At 46.6% G+C, this 11,381-nt stretch overlaps 1 protein-coding gene and 1 long non-coding RNA gene across 3 annotated transcripts in view; one reads left to right on the forward strand and one right to left on the reverse strand.

Annotated features, from left to right (window-relative positions):
* Window positions 1-11,381, forward strand: part of LOC144178228 (dopamine D2-like receptor) — a 773,504-nt gene that overhangs the window by 392,739 nt on the left and 369,384 nt on the right. The gene's annotated exons all lie outside the window — the stretch shown is intronic.
* LOC144180268 (uncharacterized) overlaps window positions 9,090-11,381 on the reverse strand; it is a 3,102-nt gene continuing 810 nt past the window's right edge. The window contains exons 2-4 of the long non-coding RNA XR_013324357.1: window positions 10,777-10,850; window positions 10,228-10,314; window positions 9,090-9,565 (exon numbers count right to left, since the gene is read on the reverse strand). This is a non-coding gene — a long non-coding RNA (uncharacterized LOC144180268). The remainder of the gene's footprint in view (window positions 9,566-10,227; window positions 10,315-10,776; window positions 10,851-11,381) is intronic.

Raw genomic sequence — 11,381 nt, forward strand, 5'->3', positions numbered from 1 at the left:
CTCTCTCTCTCTCTCTCTCTCTCTCGTTTCCGGTGAAGGAGGCGTGTCCCGTTTTCCCAAACGCGATAAGTGTGGGAATAAGTTCTGAATTACGATTTAAGCGCTGTCTAGGTAATAAGTCGGTTGCCCGAAACCGAAACAAGAGCTCGGGTAAGTAATGTTTCCGTAGGGTTTTCCGGCAACCGGCCTATTTGCCGTGGCTGACTTGGAATTATTGGCCTCTTATTCTTAAGCGGGAACTTAAGCGGGAACTTTTACGTACGGGCAAACGGGCCCACTGGGATGCTAGAGCTGTTGTAGCTGATAATGATGAACACATTTATGTAACATTATGCCAATTTATCGCCGCTGTGAAAAAATGAAAAAGCGCTAAAAATTTTAAGAAACAAAACTACAGCTGTTACACTCAACGTAAAAGCTGTCGGAAATGCAGAGCAGCGATTCGCCATAACGGGCTGCGGCGCTGTCATCCGCTGACTTCTACCACCCACCACGCTCTTCGCCCCCCTCTCTGGACATTGGACAAACGGAGGTTTGTTCAATGCAATTGAAATTTTCCGCGTTTGCACTGCTCGCGGGCCCCCTGCCTGGAACAGTGCGACCGGGATCTCGCTCGTATCGGCGCCTTACTGCGCAGTTTGGAACGCGTCGTTCCTGGCAGCCACTTTTTTCGCGTACTGTTGTAGAAACCAACACAACGGGCGTTCCTGATGAAATGAGCACAGGGGCTGCTGGTTATACACACAGATTTTGCCTCAAATGTACCTGCAGTTTTCTTTCGCTAACCAACGGGGAGATGTATGACAAGCGCCAGCGGTTCAGGAGTTTCGAACGGTTTGACCATATAAACCTCTTGGTTTTCGAAGCATCTGTGTTACGCCCTTACGGCACGCCGTGGGGCTCTACTTGGGTCCGTAATCTCGCTTCGCCACCTGATTCCAGCACCGCGTGAGATTGTGACAACGAGCTACGGCGACAAGGCGAGCCCTTAAGTTCTCTACTTAATATGCAAAGAAGGTAAACGTTCTGTTGTTCGTTCAGTGGCTTCGGTGATGACAGGCTGTAGTTCTGGCAGTGTGTCCAAGCCGGGAACCGGTGGCACGAGCTTCTGCGTCATCCATAAACTGCTTTAACAACAGCCAAAGCTTGTTGGCGACAGCTGCAGTTGTAGAGGTTGTAGGAGCTTGAGGGAAGGCAGGGGAATTCTTCCGAGGAGGTATCTTCGACAGGCTTTCTGCGAGTCGGTGATAATCGGGAGGTTGTCGGACGTTTTTGCATGCGCTGCGAGGGCTATTACCGTAGCTTCCGCAGCAGACGGAGGTAGGTTGCTGGTATGTGGCTGCGGTGGTGCCGTTGGTTTCGGTGACCGCTGGGATTGTATGGGGAGGTCAGTGGGTGATGTCGGTGTATGCAGGGTGTTCTTGGCCGATGAGTATTTATTCTATAGGTATAGTGAAAGCGAGCGTTGCGACGTCCTTTGTTGAACTCGGGATGCATACGTCTTGGGGTTGAGGGGACTGTAATGGTGGCCCGTATTTGATGTGGTATTGGCTATAATGCCTCATGGGGGTCCGGTATAGGATGGCCTGAATTCTGGAGGACTGTGCGGACTGTAAGGGTGAGCGTAAGGCGAAAGAGTTGGCTGGTTCTTTGAGCTTATACCAGTTTGGAGATTGATTGATCGATTGGAAAACGTTTATTGAGCATAAAAGCGGGCGGCTTTCTTAGTCCATATAGCCGCGAGCTAGCGCAGCTGCTTGGGCACGAGCAATCAACCCTAGCTCGACACATGGGGCCCACAGGACATCGCCCAGGGCGACCTCCCGATATTCATCGGTGGGCGCACGGCCCACTTTACACGAAACTGTTGGAATTCATTTCCGAAACTGGACTCTATAGTTTTCTGTAGTGCGCCCGCCTCACATTGTGTGTCTTTCTTTCTTTCCTTTTTTTTTGCTTTCCTTTTTTGTCGTTCCCCTGTCCTGTTTTGTCTATTTTTTTCCTGTTACCTATGCCCTGTGGCAAAATGGCGCAATAAAAAAAAAGATAAGGCGTTCTTGGTCCTCGCACCTTGAGCTGGCCAGCTCGCGCTCCCACTGCTTAGGGGATGGGGAAGGGAGGGGGTTTGGCGCGTAGGGGCATTCCCGGACTAGGTGGTAGGTAGTGTTCGGGACGGAGCAAGAGGGGCAGTTGTAGGGGTAAGTGGAGGGAGAGATGTAGTGGAGTATCGAGGTGTTGTAGAATGTGTTGGTGTGCAGTCGACGCCAAATGCGAGCCGCCTGTGTGCTAAGAGATGGGTGAGGAGGAGGGTATTGAAGCCGTAGTTGGCGATAATGATATCAGATTTCAGTGTATCGGGGAAGGACCGGGGGATACATGGAGGGTTCGGAAAGGTCCTCTTCCGTCGACGAAAAAGCCCGGAATGTAAGAGCGCGGGCAGCGGCGTACGTGTAGCGCCTCGTTTCCCTCGAGGGAAGAATGGCCTGGTGTCCACACAATCTGGTTGTGGGGGGGATCCTTCATTGAGGATAGTATCTTCAGTGCTGAGGGAGAGATGCGGCCAGTACAGTAGTAGCGGCAAGCCTGTTGCGAATCTGTGAGGATTGCCACGTAGTTAGAGGAAGCCGTGGTCGCTGCTAGAGCGATGGCTGTCTCTTCAGCCGTCCTTCGCTCTCGCAGTATTTCTCCACGCAAGTTCGGAGAGTGAATTAAGTCCAAGTTGAAGGAGTTTATTTGTGAGTGGAGCGAAAGCGGGGAGTCCCAGGGCTATCTTGTAGGCTCGACGGATGAGAGAATCTCTTCGAGTATTCTTGGGGTCGGAGTTTAACGTAGGGAGTGTCAGACGTGAGTAAGCTGAGTAGTAATGCTGGCACCAGTTGACACGTGTTTTGTTCTTTAAGACCGTGTTTGTGCATGCATATACGGCAGATGGGATGGGAGAGCTGCGGTATGGTGGAGTGTAGTTGGAGTAGAAGTGCTGGTCTAGATCATCTGCGTGAAAGCCTGCTCCCAGAATCCCCAGTGTCTTCACTTGTGGAATGGGGGCCTGGTGGATCATAACCTGAGGGTCCGGTGCCGGGTCTAGGGGTCTTCCGCGGGTGCGTGCTCGAAGGACAAGAAGGGCTGATTTTGAGTGGTGCCAGGTGAGCCGGTGTGGTGCGAGGTAGTTGATGGCAGTGTCCACCACTTGTTGCAAAGCGGCTTGTTAGGCGCCGGATGGGACGTTGGTGATCCCGAAAGAGCACGATCATCCGCGTCGAGAGCCCGTGAAAACGTCTCCGAGTTTTGCGCTGCGGGTAGTGTTTTTAAGTTTTGCTGCTGGTATCTGAGGTATACTGTCGAGAACGGCCACCTTTCGCTCCTGCCGAGCTGGCGGCCGCCAGCGATGTAGATGCTTGAGACTCCATAACGGTGTGGTACTACGTACTGCCACGCTGGGCGGCTTGGCTCAGCGTTGACTGTTGTGCCCCTGGGAGAGGCCAACGTGGTTGTGTTCGATGATCTGCTGACGCAGTCGGGTGCAGAATAGCATCCACAGCCACGCTGTCTGCTTTCCTCGCGGTTTCATCTGTTCCCGCATGTGCTACGCGTTGCAGCCTATGGGAGGTTTAGGCGCCGTTTCGCTGCTACAGACACCGTGCGCTCGCTTTTCGCTTAAAGGGTAATTTAATGCTTTCGCATTAACAAGACGTCGACGCATACCATTTCATGGTTTCAGTTTAATTGCTTCTGTTAAATGGACAAACAAACAGCCTAGACTGTGGTGATCCCTGGGCGATAAAACAGGCATCCATGAGGCGCTCTTTAATTCGTGAAAGCTAACTCCTAGAGCGCTTTTGCAGATACATAGAAAGCACTGTCTGTACGGAACAGCGATAATGAACTTATTTGAATCTACCAAGAAGACGATATTAGCGTTGTCCGAGAGTTTTTTTTTCCTTACACAGGTTTTTATGCACTACTAAATTTCTTTTTGTGTGCAGTAATAACTAAACTTTCTCTTTCCCGATCTCGGAGAACCTCCTTTCAATACTCCGAAATTTATATAAAACCGAGTTCCCGAAATGAGGTTTTAAACTCATTTCTAGTTTGGCCGAAGCTTTTATACACGCCCATCCCTGACCAAGTACGTCCATTCTACAAGCAAACTAAAGAGCAGATAAAAGCTTATTCATTCGCAAATACGGGGGGGGGATCTAGAGCAAAGTTCTCGTTGCTAAGGCTGTACCGTGGCCCTTCCCACGAGCAGTTCCCGTTCGCCCTTTCGGGGCGTATGTGAAGGTTGATGGGATTGAGACTTAAGTCGCGGGGATTTAACAACCAGCGACCTCTCCAAAGCGCCGCGCACTCGAAGCGAGCTCCGTCCACTCGGACTGTCAAGCACGGATTTTGTAAGCGCGACGGGCTGGATCCTTTTTTGAAAGCCGATGGAAATGGCCAGAATTAGCAGTCGAGCGCCTGTCGGTTCGCTCTGCGCAGCCTGCAGTTGTACCCGCGCTCGCGATCATGGACTGCGGACTTTATGCTCAGGAGATTTCCCGGAAGTTCCAAAATTGTATTTTCACGTAGCGTCTATTCGAGCTCGTAAAAAAGCTTTTGAATACTCATAATTACGGCCATCGGCCGTAATAACAAAAAAGTAGCTTGCTACAATGTATCCGCTTCTGCGAAACAAGCGAAGCTTACAGGTTAATCTGGGGAGAGCGATTGAAAGATGATAAATCGTGCATCTCCGAGATTCTGACGGCCGTTTCTTGACGCGTTTGACAGAACATTAATCAAAAGACGCCTTATTCACGCCGTCGAGAGGCACTGTATCTTCTTATAAATACAATATGAGGGCATGGATAGAATAGAGGGGAGGAGGAGGCAAGGTTGATTGGCGCTGAATGGAGATAAATTAAACTCTCGGCTCGGGAATAAAAAGTCTGCACGCAGCCACCTGTCGCGGTAATGCAGTACGGTGGCAGCTGTCGCCCACCTCCGTTGACAAGCTACATGAACCTCCTTGATACTTTTGTGGGACCTGTTGCGTCGTCCGTTGTGTTGCCTTGTCTGGTTGGCTTATGAAGTTGACCGTGCCGTTGAATAACGCATGCTGTGAGTTGCTATACAGTGCCTTTCATCACCGAGTTTTGAGGGACGATAGCCTTTTTTGGGCTAATTAAACGCGAAAATCTTGCTGTGTGTCTCTGTTCCTCGATTCAACCGTACGGCCAAAAGTTAAAAGAATTCTTGAACGAGTTGTTTAGATAGACAAATATTTCCGTTCTACTGTAAATCTCGTAAAACACTTCGTACTTGTAAACATTGTTCAGCAAAAAGAACACATGAAACATATTTGATGCAAAACATGAATACATAACTGATAATAGCTGTGTTATTTTAATTAGGAGGTCTTGGTGTATTTTCTGCGATAACAAACAATAGACGCGTGAAAAACAATATCTTAACCACAAGATGCAAGAAGGGCCCGTGCTCGAGCTTCGAGCTTGTGGCTTGAGCTGCAAGCCCAACAAAAGCAAAGGGCCCGACGGATGGCGCCCCAGCAGTGCGAACGCGGGTAAATTGAATTGAATTCAGCAAAACCTCCATTGCCTTTACCTGGGAGGAGCAACATAGGAAATGAAGGGCGTCAGAGGTGGGCGGGGAGCGAGGAGAGGCAGTTATGTGGCAGCAGCAGCACAAGTCCATCGTCTGATTCCAAGCGAACAGATATGGGTCCAGTTTGTTAAAGATATTAACTGCGTTGCGTTGAAGGTGGGCACGACAAGAAAAGGAAACTGCAAGTTTGTTTTGCTGCGGGAGGAAAATGGACGCTTTCATTGAGAGGGAACGTTCTTGGCCCATGTAGAGAGGGGGATACACGGAGAGAGTTACGCTTAGTGGTGACTTCAAGACAAAAGATCTGGATGTCTGTCACCGAGAAGGCTGGTGGTCCAGACCGGCGGGTTGGTTGGCATGAAGAGCGGACTCGTGGCTCTAGACTGTTCGTGCAAGAAAATTCGAAAATTGGGTTATCAGTGTGAGTATGAAACATCGACAGTATGAGGACCTGTACAAGGGTTGACGAGTCATTTGTAGGGGGTGTGAATGTGCGCTAACATAACAATTGGGCCAAACCAGATGAGGTGGAGGAGATCGGCTTTGGTGGCATTGAAGCTGTGAGGGCATTTAGACGTTGATAGAAGGGCGTACCATATTCTGAACACTTCGGAGGCATAGCTGGCGTCGGCAATGTATTTATTGATGAAGACTTTGAAAGAATCGGGATCTTTGGGAATAGACGCGAGGGACCCGAATGGAGAGACATTTTCAAGACGAGTTTCCTTCTCTTTTTTATATCGAACGATTTGCACCGCTTGGGTTTTGGAGGCCGCAACGGCTGTTCCCGACAAGAAGGATGCGGCGGAGATATGTGACAGCCTCTCCGGAAGACTCCTCAAGTTTGAACTGCTTCGAAGAAGTCAGTAAGGATTCGTATTTGGGGTGGGATGATCGATGTAGAGTCAAGCATGACGAAGTCCAGTGCGAAGTCCCGCTTCGAGAGGAGTATAAGCATGGGGCATATGGGATGCCAAAACAGACGACTGGGCGAGTTGGTACATTGTCTTGCTTGGTAACAGCGCAAATAAAACAGGACACCTGCTCACACGAAACTCGTGAAAAGAGCAATTGTCAAGACCTGTCTTGGCAACGCGTTGAGGAAATCTTGCCCTCATGCCGTCAAGAGCAGTTTTGAGGTGCAAACAAGGCGGCTTGTGACTGCAGGATACCCGATGGGGGTTCTGACAGCTGTTTCCGAGTCCATGTTGAAGGAAGGAAAGAAAGGGGACCAGCCCGAGGCTGCCCCCACCAAGAAAGAGCGCTTTGCGGTTATTCCGTACATACACAGAGTTGCCCATGGCCTGAAAAAAGTAGGAAGTAACGTAAATGTAAAGGTGGTATTTTCAGCCCCACTGAAACTGTCCCAAATGTGCCGAAAGGTTAATTCAGGATCGGCGCGAAGCAAGTGTACTACCAAGCATGAAAACAAGTTTGTTTCTTGCACTGAAAAAGTTGTTTATTCTGTCCCCCTGTCATGTGGCAAGCAGTATGTAGGCCAAACCGGTCGATGTCTCAATGAAAGATTAAGGGAGCACCACTATAACGTTTCCAAAGCGTTCAGTGGTCATCTCTCCAAACATTGCCGCGATTGTGTTGCCAAATGTCAGCCGGCGCTGGATCAGAGCATAGTGATAGGGAAGCATGACAACCAAATCGTGCGGGAAATTTTAGAAGCCAACGAAATCTTAAAGTTAGGACAACAATGCGTAAGCACTCCATCTATCTCCCTCTCAGATAAGGAGTGTCAGTACTTGGCGCAGCGCACCCCTCCCGGTAAATGAAGATTACTTAGGCCTGTCCCACGGTTCGATTGCGACCATGATTTTTGTTATGTCATTTGTACTTATCTCGTTTCGTCATGACCACTGTGAGTTTTATGCCTTCCCAAAATTCTTATCGTGACACGCCAAGGAATACGTGATGTATCTATTCCTTTTATGTTATCATGTATAAAAACTTTTCTTTTCCTTCTCCTTTTCTACTTTTTTCCTTTTTGTTGTTATTGCCAGCGTTCCTACAAAACCGCTGGCAACCGCAATAAAATTTCAGTTGTAAGGCAGCGCTGTGTCCGTTCCTTCTTCCTTTTGTGTCCTGTTTTATTTGCGCTGTTACCAAGCAAGGCACATGGGAAGTGTGCGAGCCATGAATAGATGAGAGATCAGGGGAGGTACACGCCGTGCGTACACTCTAAGCTGTGTAACCCTTAATAGAGGTATACATTTTCGAATTTTTGTAACCTATAATTTATAAGGTACAAATGTAACCTTTATCTTCGTAACCCTTATATACGTATACACGTAAGGGTTACTCAGTTATGGGTTACTTTGCCGCTTTCAGCATGTATACCTATATATAAGTTACATCTACCGCCGTTCAAGGACACACACCTGGAAGGTGTCATGTTGCGCGCCAGGCGCGCTTTCGCCGGCGCAGCTGTGGGGACGCCCCGAAGGCGCCTTTCCCGCGTGGTAAACAAATATCGCGTTAGTGGAAGACGCGACCATGCTGTCCATTGCGCAGTCTAAACTTTTGCGTCGGGTGTCTTTTATTCGTCCCTTGAATAAACTGCCGGCCACACGGCTGGGGCTAAAAGAGAAGTTACTTTTATAATTCCTAAAATTGCGGTGCTAAAAAGCTTGAAAATGTTCTCTTAATATATATGCATTGCATTATCTGTTCGATAATTGTTACCCAGGTTGTCACCCCAAAATCTTTGTGAGTTTTGGCAACGCTTAAGTCTTATAAACTGGCATAACTAAATTTGATGTTTGCATCAGCTTTGTGCCGTTTAAGAAACCAGTATCAAACATGTATGATAGGGCTTTTGGTAAATTGTGGGCATGAATTTTAGTTTTAGTTAAACAACATTAGGCTTTAGTGAAACCAAGCTTTAGTGGAAACATGCACTTGATAGCATACTTCAAAAGGACGCCAAAGTTATGATAACATAGCCTTAAGCCAAAAATTCTTGACTGACAACTCAGGGCATGATTATCAAAAGAGAATTGCAGTACATGCACACATATTTGCGCATTTAACAGGAGCTCATTTCCAGAAGTTTGGCATCAGTAGTTTTGAACATTTATATTTATTATTATGAAACGCCTGTGGGCTATTTATTAAAAAGCAAAGCTGCGAACCACCCCAATGTAATTATCGTTCCTTAATGAGTATTAGACGAGTGCGGATTCCTGGGCGAACTGGTGTTTCCTATATTGCTTTAGACTTTCAGGTAAAACTCGGTTTATTCATATATCCTTATTAAACCTGTTTAATAAATGTTGCGTGAACAGCTTAACAAACATGGCCAAATATACAGATTCTTTACCTCAATATTTGCACGGACGTATGCAAAGTATTTCGAATTGTTTGGTACTGCAATTGAACCATTTCAGACGAATTCGAGTTTGAGCTACATTTATAAGATGGTTCTCAGAGGTCCACTTTCCCAGTACAGCATTATTGTCCTGGTTCCCCACAGAAAAAACGCAGAATGTGGGAAAGTAGAAAGAACATTTATTACAAATTCACTGTTTCATACAAAGCAGTGTTTAACATTCTCTGTTTCACTCAGAGTCTAATATTACACTTGGAATTCACTTGTCTTTACGAATCCATCTTTACACTTCCCACTTAGGTTCCTCTTTACAGTTCCACCTGAGTTGTGATTCCCACGCCAAGTTATCGTTTTTTATGCAGCACTAACAAGTTTCTAGGCCGATTGCAATCTGTCTTTTGGACAAACTTTAAATGGGATCTATAGTTTCCTGCATGAAAAAAGGCGCTTGGAAAAATTCAGAGATAAGCTTCGCAATTTACGTAGTACACAAGCAGGCACAAAATCAAGGCACGCTGAAGATTTCCCGAGGTCATCTGAATAACTTGTTCCCTGCTGCCGCAGATGGAGGTATATATGTGAGGGGCCGTCACTTGGATTTCCCCCACCTTGAATAGCCATCTACAGAAAATTTCAGAAAAAGAACAAAATCCAGTGCAACCATAAGCCCCTCACACCAAACCACAGACATGTGAAGTACGAAAAATATATTGCACGAAAATGAAGACTTAGACCAGAGAATGAAATGAAAGTCCACACCAGAGAAGGAGTGATTTACGGCCTTTCAAATAATTTCACATCATTTCAGTTCTCGTTACACAGAGTAATTTGGCCGCATTGTTCAGAACAACGCGAAGCCACTATAGTCATACCGGCCAACTTTCCCGAATTTTAATCGTGCCGTGTTCCAGTTTATCCGCGAAATGTTTCTGCATGCTCACCCAGAACAGGCAGCAACTTTGGGCTACGAGATAAACTGAAATACATTTGCAAAAGAGAAAGCAAAAACACTTCCGCGCCTTCATGTGGAATCACTAGTACACGCAACAGAGCGAACGTCGCACAAAACCCAGGAAACGTGTTTTCACGATGCTGACGCCACCTGCGTCACATTTTTGGCTGTACTTAAACATCTCCCTCCCCCCCCCCCCCCCCCTTGTACTGGCAGTTTCATTTTGAACGAGGATCCCACGTGGAAGCCGAAACGTTTTTCATTTCAGTAAAGTGTTCTTCTACCGGTAATTTCTTACTCGGCTATTCGTAAAAAAGAATCGGCAACTTACATTTTTTCTTCGTCCAAATGTGTTGTGGGAAAGGATACATCTAGAACTTGCACCGATCTTCAAGTGGCATTCCCGAGAGGTCTGTACCTGTAATGACTCAAAGGGTTATTTGGGTTATAATGTAATATGCTTTAGAGCTGGGAAGTTAATTGGTATACATTCATAATGAAAGAACACCTCAAACTTGACAAGACGAAGAAAAGAACACAGCACAAGCTCTCACTAACAACTGAAGCTTTCTTAAAGAGCTCTTTTCGAAAAAGAGTTCTTCTTGTTGGCTCTGCAAAACCACGCATCTTATGGAATATGTAGAGTTGCTGAAAAACTACAAAGCTCCATGCTGAGGAAATCGTTATGTGAATTCATAACGTTCATGTAGTAACGAACTGATAGAAAGAGTCACTAAAAATAAGATACGAAATACAGCATCATAACGCTTGAAGGCCTCGCATTTTTACAAGTGATTCATACTTTTGTCTGTGCAGGCCTGGGTGCCATCTTTACAAAGAATATTTGAATGAATGTGTTTTACTTATTGCATTTTCATACCGTTGTTTCCACGGAAATCAAACTTCTTGTTTCATACGCAGGGGAGTCCTGGTTGTCAGCTCAAAGGACACTGCCTGCAAGAAAAACAGTAGTGCTCATAAGTCATAGCATAGGTAGCCAAATGCAACCACACTTTTCGAACAGCCACGAGCCGAAGAGGGTGCAGCACCCGTTTTTACACCTGCAATTGTCTCTGTTTAATTCGTCACAATTTCTGTATCATCAAAAAACAACAACAATCAAGCAGCCTGCATGCTGGCTCATACATACCACCATTCTGTAAAGTCGCTTTACTGCACTACACTAGTATCACGCGAGACAACCATTTGCGCGGCAATACCACGCGAATAAATAAACGACTGATTCGTGCGAATGAGAAGAATAAACCCACTTAACATGGTGAAAATGCCCCGCTACCTCAAAATGACTAACACCAAATTTACCCACTCAAGGAAAAGAATGACAAAAATAAAGAGTGTTGTACATATGAAAACTTTTTATTGTGCGGTAGGGCAAACTTTCACAAAAAAAAAGAGGCTTGTGCTGGACAAAAGTGAGTCTAGAAATTTCGGGCAGCATTTAGTGGGCTACTTTTCTGCAGCACA

Source organism: Haemaphysalis longicornis, unplaced genomic scaffold (assembly GCF_048455015.1).
Source record: "Haemaphysalis longicornis isolate Haplotype H1 unplaced genomic scaffold, Haemaphysalis longicornis Haplotype H1 scaffold_4, whole genome shotgun sequence".
NCBI lineage: Eukaryota > Metazoa > Arthropoda > Arachnida > Ixodida > Ixodidae > Haemaphysalis > Haemaphysalis longicornis.